General features: G+C 41.6%; 1 protein-coding gene across 2 annotated transcripts in view; it reads right to left on the bottom strand.

Annotated features, from left to right (window-relative positions):
* The window catches only part of atxn1a (ataxin 1a), a 201,439-nt gene that overhangs the window by 132,619 nt on the left and 43,444 nt on the right, over positions 1-25,376 (bottom strand). For both annotated transcript variants that reach the window (XR_006078577.1, XM_042295318.1), the window contains exon 2: positions 23,620-24,209. The gene's annotated coding sequence lies outside the window, so the exon portion shown is untranslated. The remainder of the gene's footprint in view (positions 1-23,619; positions 24,210-25,376) is intronic.

The raw sequence follows: 25,376 nt of genomic DNA, 5'->3' as shown, positions 1-25,376 counted from the left end.
TACGCTTCTGCTTTCTGTTGATTATGTATCCTGATTGACTAGTCACTATTACCCCTACCCACATCTACATTCTGTCAGTGGCGACCCATCATTCAGGACAGGTGGGGCAAGTGACTTCCTGACCCCTCTTTGTCACAGAGATGTTCCACACAATAGACATTACTGTAGCATCTCCTCCTCAGTTAGCATGGTTAGCGCTCCTCATAGAAGTGAATAGTATGGTTAGCTCTCCGTTCGCTAACTCACCCATAACAACAAATAGCACTGCTAGCGCTTAGCACTCCTCATATCAATGAATAGCACAATTAGCGCTCCCGCATAACAATGAATAGCATGGTTAGCGATCCACTAACTCCTACCTAAGAATGAATATCACCGTGGCGTTCCTCCACAAGATTGAATTATAAAAAAGACCCAGAAAAAAATAGAAAGACATTTGAATAATTCAGCCTCTGGTCTCATTTACAGCAGAATGACTCCCCAGAGTAGGGCCTGTGCCTTGACGTAATGACTTTACATAAAGGATTCAGCTGAATCACACTGGAACAGTAGTCCTACTAATAGATATGGATATATTACCCTCCATCATAATGTACATTCGTTAATACAGTAGTTGCTGCCGTGGCGACACCACTGAGACTAAAGTGCATTCGCTGGTGTTGACTAGGGATGAGGGGGAGGGAAGGAGGGAGAGAGAGAGATGGCGAGAGATAGTTACATAACAATGCTACCTATTGGTGCTGCACTGTGGTATTTTACTGTCCATGACTGCATTCACAATATATTACAGTGTCCAGTCAGTGGCTTTGTTAGTGAAGTGAGGAGGAGGAGAAGGTAGTGTATGTTGTCTCTATGGAGAGACGAACACACTTCCTCACTAAGTCACTCACTGTTCTGTGTGGTAGACTGATGTCACTTCATTCCCCTCTCTGATCATGCTCTGTTTCTGTCTGTAGTACTCACACTCCCTCTTTCCCTCCCTCCACCACGACCCCGATGCCAACGCAGACTAAAAATACCCAGCCTCCAAAGCTCTCCCCTCCTCTCACCTCCCATCCCACCCTTCTGGGCTTGTGTGAACCAGGATGAATCGATGGCAGAGAATGTAACTACTCCCGTCAACACACAAACAGACAGATGAAAGTGTGTTTGTGCGTGTGTGTGTGTTGTGTGTGTGTGTGTCCTAGGAATGTGATCAAACAGAACGCACGTTGCAGAGATTTGTATTCCACAAACTCCGCCAACAATCAGTCCTTCAGGCGTGTCAGCTTTCACAATGCATCACAACAACCATAGATAGACAGAGATAAGTAACAGATAAGAGAAAAAGAGAGGGAGAAATAACAACACCAGACTGACACATTCTTGGCTAGTCAGAGAGAGAAAGAAATGATATTTGGCCCTGAACAGAGAGTACACAGTGGCAGAATACCTGACCACTGTGACTGACCCAAAATGAAGGAAAGCTTTGACTATGTACAGACTCAGTGAGCACAGCCTTGCTATTGAGAGAGGTCGCCATAGGCAGACCTGGCTCTCAAGAGAAGACAGGCCATGTGCACACTGCCCACAAAATGAGGTACACTTCCTAACCTCCTGCCTGTTTTTTGTTGTTGTCAGAAATGCCTTTTCGAACGTGAACTTTCATGTGCCTTAATAACAAACGTGTATGCCATCTGTAAATACGAATAAAATTGTAAAAATTACGAGCCTTGTTGGTTAAGCCACAGAAAAAGTAAGCAACCTTCCCACTAGCCATGATTGGCTGAGATAATGAGTGGGCTGGACATGCAGAGATATGAGTTTGGATTGGTCTGACATGTAGCACGCTTCTGTCTATAATATGAGCTGGTCAGTATGTGTAGGTAATCCTTTCTAACGCAACTGTTTGGAAAGATATCACGTAGTAGAACTGCATAAGTGTTGCTCTCCACTTTCTGGTGGACCAAGTTCTGAAATCAAAGAAATTCGAGTATGATAGCTAAGGAGATGGAGAATATTCTGCCGTTCGATTGCAAATATGCAGACGGAGTCGAAAAGAGAACACACTGTTGTATAAAACACCAGGGAAACCATTGCATCTGTGACAGAGAGGGAGAAGTGTAGCTAGTCTAGCTAGAAGTGTAGAAGCGTAGCTAGTCTAGCTAGTGACATTTTCAGATTTTACACATTTCTAATTTTGTCAGAAAGTTGTTTTCATCTGAAGTAAAAGTCTACTGTTAGCTAGCCAGCTAATGTTACGTGTATGATCTGTGTAGTTTTTTGTATCTCAGAGCCATTTGCATTGTTATAGCTTAATGTTAGTTATCTAACATTGGACCTGGTTGGTTAGCTACCTGCAGATTCATGCAGGGTAGTAATGTTATGAGTTGGGATTATGGTTCATTGTTTCGCTAGCTAGCTACATGTCTAAACAAAAGACTCCACTAGGCAAGTAACTATTTCAATAGAATGTTTATGATGACACTGTGACAACTGTTGATAGATTGGCTGGTAAATTCGCTCTGGCTATCTACTCAGATTTCAGAGCAGTCTAGTCTGAGTGTGCCAGAGCACAGAATAACTGACTAATTTACGAACGCTCAACACCAGTTGAATATGGCTGCTGTCAGTAAACGTTGGCAAAAGCGTAATGACATTTTTGCCAGCAGCACAGTTACAGTCACCAACACTCTGGATAACAGAAAAACATCCTAACCAGCTCTGCTAGGGCGAGTAAAATAGTCAGAGTGAGCTGTTCTCTAATTGACCAACTTTCAAAGCAGAATGACTTTCCCATTGTTCCTCAGCTGTAGTGTATGATACACCATTTTATAGCTCGGAGTCTACTTTTATCCACTGTAAAAAACACAGTTTCAAATTTTGCAAATTTTGCTACATAAGACCGAATTGAGCCAGTCGGTTACAAATGTATGACCATATTAGAGACAAATATTTCCCTTAGATTACACTGACCGACAAAGAATTCTAAAACAAATCAAATTTTGATCAACTCCGATATCTATTGGGTGAAATACCACAGTGTGTCATCACAGCAGCAATATTTGTGACCTGTTGCCACAAGAAAATGGCAACCAGTGAAGAACAAACACCATCTTAAATACAATCCATATTTATGCTTATTTATTTTTCCCTTTTGTACTTTAACTATTTGCACATCGGTACAACACTTTATATAGATATAATATGACATTTGAAATGTCTCTATTCCTTTAGAACTTTTGTGAGTGTAATGTTTACTGTTAATTTTTTATTGTTTATTTCATTTGTGATATTTCATCTATTTCACTTGCTTTGGCAATCTAAACATATGTTTCCCATGCCATTAAAGCCCTTTGAATTTAATTGAGAGAGAGAGTTAGAGGGTGAGTGACTGAGTGAGTGACTGAGTGAGTAACTGAGGGCGGGAGGGAGGGAGGGGCGGGAGGGAGGGAGGGAGGGAGGGAGGGAGGGAGGGAGGGAGGGAGGGAGGGAGGGAGGGAGAGGGAGGGAGAAAGAGAGCGAGAGCGAAAGGGAGAGAGAAAAAATAAAGAAATAGAGAAAGAAAGAAAAGGGAGAGAGAGAGAGATGGAGAGAGGTAGAGATAGAGAGAGAGACAGAGAGAGGAAGAGAGAGAGAGAGATGGAGAGAGGTAGAGAAAGAGAGAGAGGGAGAGAACAAGATAGAGAGAGAGTGAGGGAGAGAGAGAGAGGGAGAGAGAGAGAGAGAGAGAGGGAGAGAGTGAAGGAGTTGCCTTTTTTGTCACGTAAACCACATGCATCATGTCCTCAGGCTCCTGTCAATCAGAGTGACCTCCTTGTTATACCAGTTACCCTACTGGCTCCTGTGAATCACAGTGATCTCCTTGTTATACCAGTTACCCTACTGGCTCCTGTGAATCACAGTGACCTCCTTGTTATACCAGCTACCCTACTGGCTCCTGTGAATCACAGTGACCTCCTTGTTATACCAGTTACCCTACTGGCTCCTGTCAATCAGGGTGATCTCCTTGTTATACCAGTTACCCTACTGGCTCCTGTCAATCAGGGTGATCTCCTTGTTATACCAGCTACCCAACCCTGCTGCCTACCTGCCTGAAGCACATTCACACATCTTCCTCTACACACCTCCCACTAGAAGACACATTTACACACACCTCTATACAACCACCTCTATACACAACACACCTCCCATTACCCTACAAACCCTTATCTTCACCTAACACTGCACTCTCTCCCACCTCTCTCTCCCTCTCTCTCCCTCTCGCTCTCTTTCCCTCCCTCCCTCCCTCCCTCCCTCCCTCCCTCCCTCCCTCCCTCCCTCCCTCCCTCCCTCCCTCCCTCCTCCCTCCCTCCCTCCCTCCCTCCCTCCCTCCCTCCCTCCCTCCCTCCCTCCCTCCCTCGCTATATATATTTACACTGTATATAGATATATGGACATCCCTTCAAATTAGTGGATTTCAGCCACAGCAGGTTGCTGACAGGTGTATAAAATCAAGCACACAGCCATACAATCTCCATTTAACAAACATTGACAGTAGAATGGCCTTACTGAAGAGCTCAGTGACTTTAACAGAGGCACTGTAATAGGATGCCACCATTCCAACAAGTCAGTTCGTCAATTTTTTTCCCTGCTAGAGCTGCCCCAGTCAACTGTAAGTGCTGTTATAGCACAAAGTGGTAGGCCACACAAGCTCACTGAACTGGACTGCAGAGTGCTGAAGCACATAGCGCTTAAAAATCATCTGCCCGGCCTCCCGAGTGGTGCAGCAGTCTAAGGCACTCCATCGCAGTGCTAGAGGCATCACTATAGATCCAGGTTCGAGACCGGCTGTGTCACAGCCGACCGCAACCCGGGAGACCCATGAAGCTGCACACAATTGGCCCAGCGTCGTCTGGGTAAGACCGGCCCGGGATGTCCTTGTCCCATTACGCTCTAGCGACTCATGTGGCAGGCCGGGTGCATGCACGCTGACACAGTCGTCAGTTGGACGGTGTTTCTTCCAACACACTGGTGCCGGTAGCTTCCGGGTTAAGCAAGCAGTGTGACTTGGCAGGGTTGTGTTTTGGAGGACGCATGGCTCTCGACCATAGCCTCTCCCGAGTCCGTACGGGAGTTGCAGCGATGGGACAAGACTGTAACTACCAATTGGATATCACAAAATTGTGGAGAAAATGTTATATTTTCGGCCTCGGTTGCAACACTCACTACCGAGTTCCAAACGGCCTCTGGGAGCAACGTCAGCACAATAACTGCTTGTCGGGAGCTTCATGAAATGGGTTTCCAAGGCCGAGCAGCCGCATACAAGCCTAAGATCACCATGCGCAATGTCAAGCGTCAGCTGCAGTGGTGTAAAGCTCACCACCATTAGACTCTGGAGTAGTGAAAATTTGTTCTCTGGAGTGATGAATCACACTTCACCATCTGGATGCCAGGAGAATGCTACTTGCCGAATGCATAGTGCCAACTGTAAAGTTTGATGGAAGAGGTATAATGGTCTGGGCAGTTTATGGTTCGGTCTAGGCCCCTTAGTTCCAGTGAAGGGAAATCTTAAAGCTACAGCATACAATGACATTCTAGACTTTGTGGCAACAGTTTGGGGAAAGCCCTTTCCTGTTTCAGCATGACAATGCCCCTGTGCACAAAGCGAGATCCATACAGAAATGGTTTATCGAGATCGGTGTAGAAGAACTTGACTGGCCTGCACAGAGCCCTGACCTCAACCCCATCGAACACCTTTGGTTATGAATTGGAATGCAGACTCCGAGCAAGGCCTAATCGCCCAACATCAGTGCCCGACCTCACTAATGCTCTTGTGGCTGAATGGAAGTTAGTCCCTGCAGCAATGTTCCAACATCTAGTGGAAAGCCTTCCCAGAGGAGTGGAGGCTGTTATAGCAGCAAAAGGGGGCGACCAACTCCATATTAATGCCCATGAATTTGGAATGAGATGTAGGACTAGCAGGTGTCCACATACTACTTTTGGTAATGTAGTGTATCTCGCTCTCTCAAGTAAATCTCTGCCTCTCCCATCGTCATTGGGAAAACCTGCACTTTTCACCCCATGAAGCTTTGTTGAATTCTCCTCCTGTAACATTACTATTAGGGCCCTGACTCCCTCGTTTGAAACAACAACAAGCTAGCCCTGTCTGTCCTTTATGTGGCCCTATCCTGTGGGTGATTATGTAATTGTACGACAGTCAGTTGTTGCCATGCTGCACTGAGTCCACACCAGAACTAAACAGCCCTCAGATAGGTGCAGTAAAGCAGCATAACTGTCACTGTACTGTATGTTTCCAGACGGGGGAATTTTCTGCTCAAGGTGACTTGTGATGTCACAATGATGGATCCCACTTCTGATACTAAAATGCTACATTATTTAGCTTTGCAACATTATTGAGCTTTGCAACATTATTGAGCTTTGCTACATTATTGAGCTTTGCTACATTATTTAGCTTTGCAACATTATTTAGCTTTGCAACATTATTGAGCTTTGCTACATTATTTAGCTTTGCTACATTATGTAGCTTTGCAACATTATTTAGCTTTGCTACATTATTTAGCTTTGTAAGATTATTGAGCTTTGTTACATTATTGAGCTTTGCTACATTATTTAGCTTTGTAACATTACTTAGCTTTGTAACATTATTTAGCTTTGTAACATTATTTAGCTTTGTAACAATATTTAGCTTTGTAACATTATTTAGCTTTGTAACATTAATTAGCTTTGTAACAAGATTTAGCTTGCAAAATTATTTAGCTTTGCTACATTATTTAGCTTAGCTTTGTAACATTATTTAGCTTTGTAACAATATTTAGCTTTGTAATATTATTTAGCTCTGCTACATTATTTAGCTTTGTAACAATATTTAGCTTTGTAACAATATTTAGCTTTGTAACATTATTTAGCTTTGTAACATTATTTAGCTTTGTAACATTATTTAGCTTTGTAACATTATTTAGCTTTGTAACATTATTGAGCTTTGCTACATTATTTAGCTTTGCTACATTATTTAGCTTTGCTACATTATTTAGCTTTGTAACATTACTTAGCTTTGTAACATTATTTAGCTTTGTAACTGAGCTAAACGACTACCGCCCCGTAGCACTCACTTCCGTCATCATGAAGTGCTTTGAGAGACTAGTCAAGGACCATATCACCTCCACCCTACCTGACACCCTAGACCCACTCCAATTTGCTTACCGCCCAAATAGGTCCACAGACGATGCAATCTCAACCACACCGCACCCATCTGGACAAGAGGAATACCTATGTGAGAATGCTGTTCATCGATTACAGCTCGGCATTCAACACCATAGTACCCTCCAAGCTCGTCATCAAGCTCGAGACCCTGGGTCTCGACCCCGCCCTGTGCAACTGGGTACTGGACTTCCTGACGGGCCGCCCCCAGGTGGTGAGGGTAGGCAACAACATCTCCACCCCGCTGATCCTCAACACTGGGGCCCCACAAGGGTGCGTTCTGAGCCCTCTCCTGTACTCCCTGTTCACCCACGACTGCGTGGCCACGCACGCCTCCAACTCAATCATCAAGTTTGCGGACGACACAACAGTGGTAGGCTTGATTACCAACAACGACGAGACGGCCTACAGGAGGTGAGGGCCCTGGGAGTGTGGTGTCAGGAAAATAACCTCACACTCAACGTCAACAAAACTAAGGAGATGATTGTGGACTTCAGGAAACAGCAGAGGGAACACCCCCCTATCCACATCGATGGAACAGTAGTGGAGAGGGTAGTAAGTTTTAAGTTCCTCGGCATACACATCATAGACAAACTGAATTGGTCCACTCACACAGACAGCATCGTGAAGAAGGCGCAGCAGCGCCTCTTCAACCTCAGGAGGCTGAAGAAATTCGGCTTGTCACCAAAAGCACTCACAAACTTCTACAGATGCACAATCGAGAGCATCCTGGCGGGCTGTATAACCGCCTGGTACGGCAACTGCTCCGCCCACAACCGTAAGGCTCTCCAGAGGGTAGTGAGGTCTGCACAACGCATCACCGGGGGCAAACTACCTGCCCTCCAGGACACCTACACCACCCGATGTTACAGGAAGGCCATAAAGATCATCAAGGACAACAACCACCCGAGCCACTGCCTGTTCACCCCGCTATCATCCAGAAGGCGAGGTCAGTACAGGTGCATCAAAGCTGGGACCGAGAGACTGAAAAACAGCTTCTATCTCAAGGCCATCAGACTGTTAAACAGCCACCACTAACATTGAGTGGCTGCTGCCAACACACTGACTCAACTCCAGCCACTTTAATAATGGGAATTGATGGGAAATGATGTAAAATATATCACTAGCCACTTTAAACAATGCTACCTAATATAATATTTACATACCCTACATTATTCATCTCATATGTATACGTATATACTGTACTCTATATCATCTACTGCATCCTTATGTAATACATGTATCACTAGCCACTTTAACTATGCCACTTTGTTTACATACTCATCTCATATGTTTATACTGTACTTGATATCAGCTACTGTATCTTGCCTATGCTGCTCTGTACCATCACTCATTCATATATCTTTATGTACATATTCTTTATCCCCTTACACTGTGTATAAGACAGTAGTTTTTTGGGGGAATTGTTAGTTAGATTACTTGTTGGATTATTACTGCATTCTCGGAACTAGAAGCACAAGCATTTCGCTACACTCGCATTAACATCTGCTAACCATGTGTATGAGACAAATAAAATTTGATTTGATTTGATTTTTAACTATATTTAGCTTTGTAACATTATTTAGCTTTGTAACATTAATTAGCATTGTAATATTATTTAGCTTTGTAACAATATTTAGCTTTGTAACATTATTTAGCTTTGCTACATTATTTAGGTTTGTAACAATATTTAGCTTTGTAACATTATTTAGCTTTGTAACATTATTTAGCTTTGTAACATTATTTAGCTTTGCAACATTATTTAGCTTTGCAACATTATTTAGCTCTGCTACATTATTTAGCTTTGCAACATTATTTAGGTTTGTAACATTATTTAGCTCTGCTACATTATTTAGCTTTGCAACATTATTTAGCTCTGCTACATTATTTAGCTTTGCAACATTATTTAGCTTTGCAACATTATTTAGCTCTGCTACATTATTTAGCTTTGCAACATTATTTAGCTTTGCAACATTATTTAGCTCTGCTACATTATTTAGCTTTGCAACATTATTTAGCTTTGCAACATTATTTAGCTCTGCTACATTATTTAGCTTTGCAACATTATTTAGCTTTGCAACATTATTTAGCTCTGCTACATTATTTAGCTTTGCAACATTATTTAGCTTTGTAACATTATTTAGCTCTGCTACATTATTTAGCTCTGCTACATTATTTAGCTTTGCAACATTATTTAGCTTTGCAACATTATTTAGCTCTGCTACATTATTTAGCTTTGCAACATTATTTAGCTTTGTAACATTATTTAGCTCTGCTACATTATTTAGCTTTGCAACATTATTTAGCTTTGCAACATTATTTAGCTCTGCTACATTATTTAGCTTTGCAACATTATTTAGCTTTGTAACATTATTTAGCTTTGTAACATTATTTAGCTTTGTAACATTATTTAGCTTTGTAACATTATTTAGCTCTGCTACATTATTTAGCTTTGCAACATTATTTAGCTTTGCAACATTATTTAGCTCTGCTACATTATTTAGCTCTGCAACATTATTTAGCTTTGCAACATTATTTAGCTCTGCTACATTATTTAGCTTTGCAACATTATTTAGCTTTGTAACATTATTTAGCTCTGCTACATTATTTAGCTCTGCTACATTATTTAGCTTTGCAACATTATTTAGCTTTGCAACATTATTTAGCTCTGCTACATTATTTAGCTTTGCAACATTATTTAGCTTTGTAACATTATTTAGCTCTGCTACATTATTTAGCTTTGCAACATTATTTAGCTTTGCAACATTATTTAGCTTTGCAACATTATTTAGCTTTGTAACATTATTTAGCTTTGTAACATTATTTAGCTCTGCTACATTATTTAGCTTTGCAACATTATTTAGCTTTGCAACATTATTTAGCTCTGCTACATTATTTAGCTTTGCAACATTATTTAGCTTTGCAACATTATTTAGCTCTGCTACATTATTTAGCTTTGCAACATTATTTAGCTTTGTAACATTATTTAGCTCTCCTACATTATTTAGCTCTGCTACATTATTTAGCTTTGTAACATTATTTAGCTCTGCTACATTATTTAGCTCTGCTACATTATTTAGCTTTGTAACATTATTTAGCTTTGTAACATTATTTAGCTCTGCTACATTATTTAGCTCTGCTACATTATTTAGCTTTGCAACATTATTTAGCTCTGCTACATTATTTAGCTTTGTAACATTATTTAGCTCTGCTGCATTATTTAGCTTTGTAACATTATTTAGCTTTGTAACATTATTTAGCTTTGTAACATTATTTAGCTCTGCTACATTATTTAGCTTTGCAACATTATTTAGCTTTGCAACATTATTTAGCTCTGCTACATTATTTAGCTTTGCAACATTATTTAGCTTTGCAACATTATTTAGCTTTGCAACATTATTTAGCTTTGTAACATTATTTAGCTTTGTAACATTATTTAGCTCTGCTACATTATTTAGCTTTGCTACATTATTTAGCTTTGCAACATTATTTAGCTCTGCTACATTATTTAGCTTTGTAACATTATTTAGCTCTGCTGCATTATTTAGCTTTGCAACATTATTTAGCTTTGTAACATTATTTAGCTCTGCTACATTATTTAGCTTTGCAACATTATTTAGCTTTGCAACATTATTTAGCTTTGTAACATTATTTAGCTTTGTAACATTATTTAGCTCTGCTACATTATTTAGCTTTGCAACATTATTTAGCTTTGCAACATTATTTAGCTCTGCTACATTATTTAGCTTTGCAACATTATTTAGCTTTGCAACATTATTTAGCTCTGCTACATTATTTAGCTTTGCAACATTATTTAGCTTTGCAACATTATTTAGCTTTGCAACATTATTTAGCTTTGCAACATTATTTAGCTTTGCAACATTATTTAGCTTTGTAACATTATTTAGCTTTGTAACATTATTTAGCTCTGCTACATTATTTAGCTTTGCAACATTATTTAGCTTTGCAACATTATTTAGCTCTGCTACATTATTTAGCTTTGCAACATTATTTAGCTTTGCAACATTATTTAGCTCTGCTACATTATTTAGCTTTGCAACATTATTTAGCTTTGCAACATTATTTAGCTTTGCAACATTATTTAGCTTTGTAACATTATTTAGCTCTGCTACATTATTTAGCTTTGCAACATTATTTAGCTTTGCAACATTATTTAGCTCTGCTACATTATTTAGCTTTGCAACATTATTTAGCTTTGCAACATTATTTAGCTCTGCTACATTATTTAGCTTTGCAACATTATTTAGCTTTGCAACATTATTTAGCTTTGCAACATTATTTAGCTTTGTAACATTATTTAGCTTTGTAACATTATTTAGCTCTGCTACATTATTTAGCTTTGCAACATTATTTAGCTTTGCAACATTATTTAGCTCTGCTACATTATTTAGCTTTGTAACATTATTTAGCTCTGCTACATTATTTAGCTTTGTAACATTATTTAGCTTTGCTCCATGGCTTGATGCAACACTTTTTAACATAGCCACCTCCCATGATATAATATGGGCCTTACATTTTTACATTTTTGTCATTTAGCAGATGCTCTTATCCATAGCGACTTACAGTAGTGAGTGCATACATTACTTTAGAAGTTTAAATTGATTAACCCTATCAACACCAGTGATAATTCTAGAGACATATAAAAACTTATTGGTGCACAACATCTAACCAAAAACACAAGGACTTTAAAGACATGCTCCAGAACTTTGGCGACTAAGTAAGTCTTTTTTTAAACCTCCCACTTTAAACTTAAAACTGCTTATAACACAAATTCTTACAACATATGTGTGTTATATAGACCTACTTAGGAAAAGTCAAGGATCTTTGATATATTTGATATATATATTTGAATTTGAAATTCATTGAGTCAAAATGACTCAATCGGCTCTTGTACTGTTAAAGAAAGACTCCCCACTGGCTAGCAGCTAGCTGGAGCCTCATATACTCCTCATGCAAGGTCTTTAACATCACATATCATTATTCCATACAGGCAGGGAGTCCTAAGATGGTCCATTAGGCCCCAGTCTACTGTATTCCCCTGGTGCAGGAAAGCTTGTTTAGCTCAATGGGCTGTTAGCCTGCACCTCTACACATAATTGTATTGAGACTCAAACCGTGAGAGGAGAGGGTCCATGGAGCCTCATAAGTGGGCATAAATCATATCTTCTACAATGATCCACTCAAACAATGTTTCTATCAGCCATGCTACTGCATAAGGACCCACTCAAACAATGTTTCTATCAGCCATGCTACTGTATAAGGACCACTCAAACAATGTTTCTATCAGCCATGCTACTGTATAAGGACCCACTCAAACAATGTTTCTATCAGCCATGCTACTGCATAAGGACCCACTCAAACAATGTTTCTATCAGCCATGCTACTGTATAAGGACCACTCAAACAATGTTTCTATCAGCCATGCTACTGTATAAGGATCCACTCAAACAATGTTTCTATCAGCCATGCTACTGTATAAGGATCCACTCAAACAATGTTTCTATCAGCCATGCTACTGTACAATGACCCACTCAAACAATGTGTCTATCAGCCATGCTATAAGGACCACTCAAACAATGTTTATATCAGCCATGCTACTGTATAAGGATCCACTCAAACAATGTTTCTATCAGCCATGCTACTGTACAATGACCCACTCAAACAATGTGTCTATCAGCCATGCTATAAGGACCACTCAAACAATGTTTATATCAGCCATGCTACTGTATAAGGACCACTCAAACAATGTTTCTATCAGCCATGCTACTGTATAAGGACCCACTCAAACAATGTTTCTATCAGCCATGCCATAAGGACCACTCAAACAATGTTTCTATCAGCCATGCTATAAGGACCACTCAAACAATGTTTCTATCAGCCATGCTATAAGGACCACTCAAACAATGTTTCTATCAGACATGCTATAAGGACCACTCAAACAATGTTTCTATCAGCCATGCTATAAGGACCACTCAAACAATGTTTCTATCAGCCATGCTATAAGGACCACTCAAACAATGTTTCTATCAGCCATGCTATAAGGACCACTCAAACAATGTTTCTATCAGCCATGCTATAAGGACCACTCAAACAATGTTTCTATCAGCCATGCTATAAGGACCACTCAAACAATGTTTCCATTCCAAGGCTTTAGATTGAACTAGAATACATGACACAGTTATGAGCCATGTGGCTATACTCATATCTAGAGTCACATTCTATAGCCACATATTGAATTGTGTGTGTGTGTGTGCGCGCGTGTGTGTGTGTGTGTGTGTAACTCTTTAGAAACGATAAGAGGTGACAACAGAGACCAACACAACTGATCTGTAATCAAGAGGAAGCTGATTTGCTTGCCAATCTGCAGTGGCATCGTCGCACAGACAGACCGATGAGTCCTCTTGTTCCTCTATATAATTATCATGTGGAAACAAAAGCAGTGCAATGACAGCCAGTCGATCCACCACTGATAGAAAACCACTCACACGCACGCACACACACGCTCACACACACAAGTACAAACACAAATACACAGCTGATAGCAGCGCTGTGTAAGCACTGAATGCCCTGAGCCAATTAAACACCTATTATCTCTGTCTCTTCTGTGTGTGCGTGTGTGTGTGGTGTGTGTGTGTGTGTGTCCTATTGTCGTTGCCTCATCAAGCCTACTGGAGATAATGACCTTTCCTCCTGGGAGGAATCTAACCATCATGGAAAAGAAGAGTGTAAGTGAGAAGAAAACAAGGTAGTGAAGGTAGTACTAATGTCGGATCAGAGGATCAGACTCGCTTTTGCTAACCAAACAAGAGACAGAAGTGATAGATTATAGATATAGCTAGGAATAGATTCATTATTTTCCCTTTTGTACATCGTTACAACACTGTATATAGACATAATATGACATTTGAAATGTCTTTATTCTTTTGGAACGTTTGTGAGTGTAATGTTTGGTGTTAATTATTTTTTGTTTATTTCACTTTTGTTTATTATCTACTTCACTTGCTTTGGCAATGTTAACATATGTTTCCCATGCCAATAAAGCCCTTAAATTGAAATTGAATTGATAGAGGGGCAGAGAGGAAGAGATGGGGTGTGTCCTTTCTCTCTCTGTCTCTGTCGCTCACTCTCTCTCGCTCTCTCTCTCTCTCTCTCGGGTAGAGTAGGTCGTAAGGCTATGCTGAAAAGGCCATAAACCTCCCCCCTCTCCATCCCTCTCTCCTTCCATCTCTCCCCCTCTCTCTTCCTCCCTCTTTCCCTGTATAAAGAGATGGGGGAAGAATAGGTCAGCTCTGTCTCATGGCAGCAGGTAAATCAGACGTGAGAGCCATTTTGCTGGGTCATTACCCCCACAGCCCTGATCTACAGTGAGCTCCAAAAGTATTGGGACAGTGACAATTTTGTTGTCGTTTTGGCTCTGTACTCCAGCACTTTGTATTTGAAATTATACAATGATTGTGAGATTAGAGTGCAGACTGTCAGCTTTAATTTGTGGGTATTTTTATCCATATCGAGTGAACCGTTTAGAAATGACAGCACTTTTTGTACATATTCCCTCCATTTTAGGGGACCAAAAGTATTGGGACAGATTCAGTATTTTGTCCCATATTCAGAACACGCAATGACTATATCTAGCTTGTAACGGTACATATTTGTTGGACGCATTTGCTGCTTGTTTTGGTTGTGTTTCAGTTTCTACAGTGGCATCATCGTCATTTCTAAACACTTCTACATTAATGTGGATGCGACCATGATTATAGATCATTCTGAATGAATTGTGAATAATGACGAGTGAGAAAGTTAGAGAAGCACACATATCACACCCCACAAAAATGCTAACCTCCCCTGTTAATGTAATGGGGTGGCAGGTAGCCTAGTGGTTAGAGTGATGGATTAGCAACCTAGAGGTTGCAAGATCGAATCCCTGAGCTGACAAGGTCAAATCTGTCGTTTTGCCCCTGAACAAGGCAGTTAACCCACTGTTCCTAGGCCGTCATTGAAAATAAGAATTTGTTCTTAACTGACTTGCCTAATTAAATAAATGTTTTTAAAAAATGGTGAAAGGTTAGCATGTCTTGGGGGTATGATATTTGTGCGTTTGTAACTTTCTTTCACTCATCATTACTCATGATTCATTCAGTATTATCCGTAACCATGGTAACTAGAAGTATTTAGAAACACATTCTATTCTTATTTAAAATAAAAGTGACAATCATATGGCCTGAAGTTACACAAAGATGTAAACTAGAAAGACAAGCAACATTATGGTGATGAATGATGACTCATTCTAAATATGCATTAAGTTTGTACATACAGTAGCCTACAGACTGTACTGAATTGCATTGCATATTGTATATTTCACACTGCATATTGCATGACTGAATAGGTACTGGGCGTATAGATGTTCTGGCACAGCAGTACAACCTAAGAGAACATGGGTTCCATACTGGTATTAATAACGGTTCATGTTCCATTTCTGTCAGCCTGACACTTCAGGAGATCCACTTGCACTGTCTCAAACGGATCTGATGAAGATCCCAGTGGGAATGAAACGTCATCTGTTTGTGAGTGTTGAATAAATCGCCAGGGAGCATCACAGAGGAGTGTTACTTTCAGAAGATCTATTGTCAGTACCAAACCGACCCCAATGTGTATTGTCAGTACCAAACCGACCCCAGTGTGTATTATCAGTACCAAACATATCCCAGTGTGTATTGTCAGTACCAAACCGACCCCAATGTGTATTGTCAGTACCAAACCGACCCCAGTGTGTATTGTCAGTACCAAACCGATCCCAGTGTGTATTGTCAGTACCAAACAGACCCCAGTGTGTATTGTCAGTACCAAACATATCCCAGTGTGTGTTGTCAGTACAAAACCGACCCCAGTGTGTATTATCAGTACCAAACATATCCCAGTGTGTATTGTCAGTACCAAACCGACCCCAATGTGTATTGTCAGTACCAAACAGACCCCAGTGTGTATTGTCAGTACCAAACATATCCCAGTGTGTATTGTCAGTACCAAACCGACCCCAGTGTGTATTATCAGTACCAAACATATCCCGGTGTGTATTGTCAGTACCAAACCGACCCCAATGTGTATTGTCAGCACCAAACCGACCCCCGTGTGTATTGTCAGTACCAAACCGACCCCAATGTGTATTGTCAGTACCAAACCGACCCCAGTGTGTATTGTCAGTACCAAACCGACCCCAATGTGTATTGTCAGTACCAAACCGACCCCAATGTGTATTGTCAGTACCAAACAGACCCCAGTGTGTATTGTCAGTACCAAACAGATCCCAGTGTCTATTGTCAGTACCAAACCGACCCCAGTGTGTATTGTCAGTACCAAACCGATCCCAGTGTGTATTGTCCGTACCAAACAGACCCCAGTGTGTATTGTCAGTACCAAACAGATCCCAGTGTGTATTGTCAGTACCAAATCGACCCCAGTGTGTATTGTCAGTACCAAATCGAACCCAGTGTGTATTGTCAGTACCAAATATATCCCAGAATATATCCCAGTGTGTATTGTCAGTACCAAACAGATCCCAGTGTCTATTGTCAGTACCAAACCAATCCCAGTGTCTATTGTCAGTACCAAACCGACCCCAGTGTGTATTGTCAGTACCAAACAGACCCCAGTGTGTATTGTCAGTACCAAACAGATCCCAGTGTGTATTGTCAGTACTAAACAGATCCCAGTGTGTGTTGTCAGTACCAAACAGACATAAGTGTATATTGTCGTCAGTACCAAACAGATCCCAGTGTGTGTTGTCAGTACCAAGCATACCCCAGTGTGTATTGTCAATACCAAACCGACCCAGTGTGTATTGTCAGTACCACACAGACATAAGTGTCTATTGTCAGTACCAAACAGATCCCAGTGTGTGTTGTCAGTACTAAACAGACCACAGTGAGTATGGTCAGTACCAAACAGACCCCAGTGTGTATTGTCAGTACCAAACAGACATAAGTGTGTATTGTCAGTATCAGACAGACAACAGTGTGTATTGTCAGTATCAGACAGACAACAGTGTGTATTGTCAGTATCAGACAGATCACAGTGTGTATTGTCAGTATCAGACAGATCACAGTGTGTATTGTCAGTATCAGACAGATCACAGTGTGTATTGTCAGTATCAGACAGATCACAGTGTGTATTGTCAGTATCAGACAGATCACAGTGTGTATTGTCAGTATCAGACAGATCACAGTGTGTATGGGTAACTAGCTGTGTGACACAGCCCAATTATGTCTGGCATTATTTGGTATTTTATTAGAATCCCCATTAGCTGTTGCAAAAGTAGCAGCTACTCTTCCTGAGCTCCATATAAAACATGAAACATGACATCATACAGAACATTAATAGGACAGAACTATGTAAAAACATTTTTTTTTTTACAAAAGGCACACATAGCCTACATATCAGTAACATACACAAACACTATCTAGGTCAAACAAGGGAGAGGCGTTGTGCAGTGAAGTGTTGCTTTATCTGTTTTTTGAAACCAGGTTTGCTGTTTATTTAAGCAATATGAGATGGAAGGGAGTTCCTTGCAATAATGGCTTTATATAGTACTGTACGCTTTCTCGAATTTCTTCTGGATTTGGGGACTGTGAAAAGACCCCTGGTGGCATGTCTGATGGTGTAAGTGTGTGTAAGTGTGTGTGTGGGGGGGGTACACAGTGTACCAGAGACCATCTGATTGGTTCCCATGGGAAAGCTCATAGGATCCTGTACAATAACGGCTCTTATTAAAAACTCACACACACACGCACGCAGGCACACACACACACAACCTCCTTTCATCTCATCCATGTCTTAGTAATTAAATCAAAAGCTCTGCTGTGTGAATGAACTCATCAGCACAGGCCCAGGTAATTAACTAATTGTTTAGTATTCAAGAGACGGGAGTGTGTGTGTGTGCTTGTGTATGTGAGTGTGTGTGTTTGATCGTGCAACGTGCATTATATGTTAGAGACAAAGAACATGAGACAAAGAAAGAGAGAGAGAGAGGGAGAGAAGAGCGAGGGAGTAGTGGAAGTGTGTCAAGGGGGAAGCCTACCTCAAGGGTTAGAGTCCCTCTCCCCAGGTGAAAAAGTTTCCATGGCAATTTTGGTGGAAAGCCAGTGTCGTGTCTTTGGCTATGCCAGATTAAGTGATATGACATGCTATTCTATAAAATAATTTCTCCGTAATTAATATTACCTGATTGAGTTAATCATGTAAATGTAATTAACTAGAGAGTCGGGGCACCACAAAATAATATTTATAGAGTTGTTATCTTCCGAATAAACTCTTAAAGACCTAGTAATATTTTACATCAATAGCAGTCAATATTAATCGTCATCTTAATTCAGTCTCATCTGAAATTTGTAAATTCTTGGTTATCTGCACAAACCCTGGCTAACAATTTGAATCAGCAATACAAAATTGGGTTTAATTATTTATTTACTAAATACCTAACTAATCACACAGAATTACACATACACATAATTAAATCATAACTTGATTACAAATTACGTCATAAAGGAAAACGTCCCTAGCGGGCGGAACAGATATGACAGCTCGTTACACAAAAGAAAAGGGCTGGGTTTGAGTGAAAGAGCGGGAAGACTGAGGAACAAAGGGCGAAGCTGTGCTATCGTAAATACAGTATCTTATGCATTCTAAATTACCGTCCATTTGGAAATGGAAAATGCAACAAACATCTACTCTGAGCTGCGCTTCAGTAGGTTGGTGGTAGATGGAAGGCCGTGTTGCCCAACCGTCGTCCCCACATCCTCGGAACAGGAGGTTACAATATCGTCAAGGTTTTATATAGGAAAGGAGAGGAGGGCGTGTTTGAAAAGTTTTATAGCCCATGTCCCTTCACAGGGGTGGGCCACTGATTGAACTGAGCCCTACCTTATGAAAACCCAAATCTCACATTTTAGAAGCTAAAATCACATTTCATCCCATCACGAATAATTTAATATTCAAACATTTAAATTGAACAACAATTCCATGTGAATCCGATAACTCTGATGTGTAGACTTTCCACTGTAGAGTTTATGTCATCTTATCATTGATGAGAATGTCTCAGATGACAACTGAAAGTACCACCGCATATGTTCAATTGGTCGGATTACCAGAATATCATTAATTTCCCCCCACCTTCTGATGTTCCCAGAATCTCTATGTTAACCCAGGGTTTCACAAATGTAACATCAGTAGGGTAGAGAGTAAAAAGGGGGGAAGAGGTATTTATGACTGTCATAAACCTACCCCCAGGCCAACGTCATGACACCAGGTTCCCCCTCTCTCTTTCTCTATCTCTCCCTCTCCCCTCTCTCCTTTTCTTCCAGGCCAGCTGCAGTGACTGGCTGGCAAATTGAGTTTCCCGTTAGTAGCGTGAACAGAGAGTGGAGTTATCCACTACAGTTGTAAAGGGGAGTTTTCCACCTACACAACACAGCCACTGCAGCTTTGAACTCCCTGACATACACACTACACACATAAGCAAGCATGTTATCCACCCTTTTCCTTTCAGAAAGTCTTCGACTAATGTACAACCTTTGATCTCCTGTCAATCACTCTCTCCATTAACGTCTTCGATATAGGGGGCGCTCTTTTAATTTTTGGATAAAAAAACGTTCCCGTTTTAAACAAGATATTTTGTCACGAAAAGATGCTCGACTATGCATATAATTGACAGCTTTGGAAAGAAAACACTCTGAGGTATGGTTGAAAAGCATATTTTGAAAATCTGAGATGACAGTGTTGTTAAGCTTGTGAGCCAATATATTTATTTCATTTCATTTGCGATTTTCATGAATAGTTAACGTTGCGTTATGGTAATGAGCTTGAGGCTATGATTACGCTCCCGGATACGGGAATGCTCGACGCAAGAAGTTAACAGTGTGTGTGTTACAGGAGGTAGGTGGCACCTTAATTGGGAGGATAGGCTCGTTATAATGACTGGAGCGGAATCAATGGAATGGTAACATATACATGAAAAACATGGTTTTCAGGTGTTTGAAGCCATTCCATTTGCGCCATTCCGGCCATTATTATGAGCTCAGCAGCCTCCTGTGGTGTGTGTGTGTGTGTGTGTGTGTGTGTGTGTGTGTGTGTGTGTGTGTGTGTGTGTGTGTGTGTGTGTGTGTGTGTGTGTGTGTGCGAGTGTGCGTGCATGCGTGCGTGCGTGCGTGTGTGCGTGTGTGTGTGCGTGTGTGTGTGTCTATCACTCTCTCCATCAACAATTAACTCCAGAGCCGAGAGGTTGAGGGGTTCCAGACTGAAAGCATCCAAACAGCTCACTGAAATATTCCAGAGAAAAATGTATTTTTCCAGGCGGTCTTTCTTGGAGGCGCATGAAAGAGGAGAAAGATAATATGGAAAAAATAATAGAAAGAAACTAAGAGAGAGAGATAATAAATAAACAAATGGATTTCTATTCAGAGAGAGGGTAGATATCCATTGCAGAGAGAGGGGTGTGAAGGAAGAGAGAAGGCACGGAGAGAAAGAGAGAGAGAGAGGGTAAGAGAGGAAGGGAAAGAGGTGTCTGTCAGAACTCAGAGTAGATCCAACCATCCTGACACACCACTAGTCTACACTGGACTACAGCACAGTGCCTTCTGAGGCCTCTGCAGACCCACGCACGCACACACACACACACACACACACACACACACACACACACACATACATACATACACACACACACTCCCCCGGCACACACACGTCTCCCCCTGACACACACACACCTCCCTCGACACACACATTTCCACTCACACACAAACACAAAACACCTAGTCCCACTAGGGGCTATGAGAATCTCACTTCCAGATAACAAGCCAGCAGCCAAGTGACTTTCACACAGTGGTACAGTGGTGCAGTGGTACAGTGGTGCAGTGGTACAGTGGTGCAGTGGTACAGTGGTGCAGTGTGTGGGGCTGACTGGAGTAAACCATAGAAATAGAACTCAAGAGCTCCACGGATATGTCGCTCTGAGTTGAAGAGCAACGCTAGCTCATCACACACCTGAGAAGAGAGAGATAAAGGACAGAGAGAGAGATAAAGGAAAGAAAAGGAAGAGCGAGTGATGAAGGGAAACGAGGAGCAGAGGCAAGAGGAAGAGTGAGAGAACTAAAGGGTTAAAAGAAAAGGAAGAGCGAGTGATGAAGGGAAACGAGGAGCAGAGGCAAGAGGAAGAGTGAGAGAACTAAAGGGTTAAAAGAAAAGGAAGAGCGAGTGATGAAGGGAAACGAGGAGCAGAGGCAAGAGGAAGAGTGAGAGAACTAAAGGGTTAAAGAAAAGGAAGGGAAAGTGATCAAGAGACTGAAATGAAGACATGGAGATGCGAAAAAGAGGACCATGGAAAGAGCCGAGAGGGAGTAAATGGAGAGGTGGTAAGAGAAAAGGAGAGGGGGTAAGAGAAAAGGAGAGGGGGTAAGAGAAATGAGAGGGGTAATAGAAAATGAGAGGGGGTAGGAGAAAAGGAGAGGGGGTAAGAGAAAAGGAGAGGGGGTAAGAGAAAAGGAGAGGGGGTAATAGAAAAGGAGAGGAGATAAGAGAAATGAGAGGGGGTAAGAGAAAAGGAGAGGGGGTAAGAGAAATGAGAGGGGGTAATAGAAAATGAGAGGGGGTAGGAGAAAAGGAGAGGGGTAAGAGAAATGAGAGGGGGTAATAGAAAATGAGAGGGGGTAGGAGAAAAGGAGAGGGGGTAAGAGAAATGAGAGGGGGTAATAGAAAATGAGAGGGGGTAGGAGAAAAGGAGAGGGGGTAAGAGAAAAGGAGAGGGGGTAAGAGAAAAGGAGGGGGTAATAGAAAAGGAGAGGAGATAAGAGAAATGAGAGGGGGTAAGAGAAAAGGAGAGGGGGTAAGAGAAAAGGAGAGGGGGTAATAGAAAATGAGAGGGGGTAAGAGAAAAGGAGAGGGGGTAAAAGAAAAGGAGAGGGGGTAAGAGAAATGAGAGGGAGTAAGAGAAAAGGAGAGGGGGTAGGAGAAAGGGAGAGGGGGTAAGAGAAAGGGAGAGGAGATAAGAGAAACGAGAGGGGGTAAGAGAAAAGGATAGGAGATAAGAGAAATGAGAGGGGGTAGGAGAAAAGGAGAGGAGATAAGAGAAATGAGAGGGGTAATAGAAAAGGAGAGGAGATAAGAGAAATGAGAGGGGGTAATAGAAAAGGAGAGGAGATAAGAGAAATGAGAGGGGGTAATAGAAAATGAGAGGAGATAAGAGAAATGAGAGGGGTAATAGAAAAGGAGAGGAGATAAGAGAAATGAGAGGGGGTAATAGAAAATGAGACGGGGTAATAGAAAAGGAGAGGAGATAAGAGAAATGAGAGGGGTAAGAGAAAAGGAGAGGAGATAAGAGAAATGAGAGGGGGTAATAGAAAATGAGACGGGGTAATAGAAAATGAGAGGAGATAAGAGAAATGAGAGGGGGTAATAGAAAAGAAGGAGGGACAGGCTCAGCAGGGATCAGATTTCAGTGAGTCAGCAGCAGTCAGAGGACTGAGTGGAGAGACAGCAAGAGGGAGGGAGGGAGTTGACTCACGAGGGATGGGGAAAAATAGACACAGTGTACATTTTCACACCTCTGTGGGAGGAGCCTGACCTCGGGTTAGTACACTGGCCACACACACACACACACACACACACACACACACACACACAAAGCCGCTCGCCAAGGCAACACGGCTCTCTTCAGAAACTCATCATAACCACACACACATACTGACACAACACCCCCTGACCCGGCTTACTGTACAACATCAACAGCTTATAGTCTCTACTGGAACTTCTGGCACAGAACTCCAGGGTTGTAAACACTGTGGAAACTAAGATTACATCCCAAATAGCACTTTAGTCCCTATGTAGTGCACTACTTTTGACCTGGGCCCATAGGACTTGATCAAAAGTAGTGCACTATATAGGGAATAGGGTGCCATTTGGGGCACCCCCTAACCTATGAACTTCTGTTTACAACATAATTCTACCTTAGCGCTTTAGTATGTGGTCTGTGCTTGGGTTGTGTTTCATTCTAGAACGTTCTTCATTGTTCCCGCCCCTGAACCCTTGTCCTCTCCTGATTGGACTAGATAGCTCTGGACAGCCAGCTCTGTCCTCTGACTGGATAACCCTGACGAGTTCAGGAAACTGACAACATGGTAGCTCAGTATCACTTCTGCCCCACCAGAACCAGAAAGAAGTATGGGTTGTTAAGACAATCCACTGCTGTGCATTTTGAGTACAAAATACAACCTTCCTTTTCTCCTCCTATATACATATTGATTAGATTAAACTACTAGAAAAGAGGACACAGCTCTGTCTATACAAGCACATAAAGTAGCAGCTTGGACCAAATACATGCTCATATAGGAGGCTGAGACTACGAGAATACTAATACAACACAGCCAGTCAGTCTTACCTGAGTGTAGGAGGCGGTTGGGCCTGGTTCTTGTCCAGTGGTCCGGGTGGGAGGAAACAGGAAGCGGTTCAGTTGAAGACAGGGGACCAGTCAGTACTGTGGTTCAGTTGAAGACAGGGGACCAGATAGGGGACCAGTCAGTACTGACCAGTCAGTACTGTGGTTCAGTTGAAGTCAGTACTGTGGTTCAGTTGAAGACAGGGGACCAGATAGGGGACCAGTCAGTACTGACCAGTCAGTACTGTGGTTCAGTTGAAGTCAGTATTGTGGTTCAGTTGAAGACAGGGGACCAGTCAGTACTGTGGTTCAGTTGAATACAGGGGACCAGTCAGTACTGTGGTTCAGTTGAAGACAGGGGACCAGTCAGTACTGTGGTTCAGTTGAAGACAGGGGACCAGTCAGTACTGTGGTTCAGTTGAAGACAGGGGACCAGTCAGTACTGTGGTTCAGTTGAAGACAGGGGACCAGTCAGTACTGCAGTAACTGCTGCTGTGTCTGTTTCTCTCGGTCACTAGTCTGAGGGGAGCCTGCTCCCAGATCCCCTCTCTATCTGTCCGTGTCTGTCTCGCTCCAGGTGCTTTCACCATTCCCTACAGAGAGGAGAGAGATGAGAGAGGCGTCCATGTTACTTGGCAATTAGGAAGGGAAAGTGTGTGTTGGGGGTGAGGTTACAGTTTGGAGACCGGCCAGCAGCACAATACTTACTGTATATTGGGAATCCATTTCTTTAAGTGATGAAATTACTTCTTTTTCATGTAAAAAAAAATAGATATATATAACGGCAACCTTTGCAATAGGGATGACATTTCCTATCTGAGGTCACAGTTCAAATCAATAGCACAACTTACATTACGTATATTTCCCACAGACAGCCAGACAACACTTTCAGCAGGTCAAACAGAGAAGGCTTATCTTATCTGTCTTGTAGTACTCCTATCTGTCTTGTAGTACTTCTATCTGTCTTGTAGTACTTATATCTGTCATGTAGCACTCTTATCTGTCTTGTAGTACTCCTATCTGTCTTGTAGTACTGCTATCTGTCGTGTAGTACTCCTATCTGTCTTGTCATACTCCTATCGGTCTTGTAGTACTGCTATCTGTCTTGTAGTACTCCTATCTGTCTTGTCATACTCCTATCTGTCTTGTAGTACTGCTATCTGTCTTGTAGTACTCCTATCTGTCTTGTCATACTCCTATCTGTCTTGTAGTACTCCTTTCTGTCTTGTCATACTCCTATCTGTCTTGTAGTACTGCTATCTGTCTTGTAGTACTCCTATCTGTCTTGTAGTACTTATATCTGTCATGTAGTACTCCTATCTGTCTTGTCGTACTCCTATCTGTCTTGTAGTACTTATATCTGTCATGTAGTACTCCTATCTGTCTTGTCGTACTCCTATCTGTCTTGTCGTCCTCTTATCTGTCTTGTAGTACTGCTATCTGTCTTGTAGTACTCCTATCTGTCTTGTCGTACTCCTATCTGTCTTGTAGTACTCCTATCTGTCTTGTCATACTCCTATCTGTCTTGTAGTACTTATATCTGTCATGTAGTACTCCTATCCAAACAAAACATGTTAAGTACTGTATGTACAGTGTCTACTGTACACTTATAGAACAGTAATGTTGTCTGTCTTATTTAGGGTGTTTCCCAGACAGCTTGGCCTGCGTGATGACCCCTGGACCTCCCTGGGGATCAAGTGGGAGGGGTGGGGGGGTCAGTATATTAGGAATGGCCTCTTTGGTTTTCCAGCTACATTCCT

Source organism: Oncorhynchus tshawytscha, linkage group LG13 (assembly GCF_018296145.1).
Source record: "Oncorhynchus tshawytscha isolate Ot180627B linkage group LG13, Otsh_v2.0, whole genome shotgun sequence".
NCBI classification, from domain to species: domain Eukaryota; kingdom Metazoa; phylum Chordata; class Actinopteri; order Salmoniformes; family Salmonidae; genus Oncorhynchus; species Oncorhynchus tshawytscha.
This window is presented reverse-complemented; position numbering and strand designations above follow the sequence as displayed.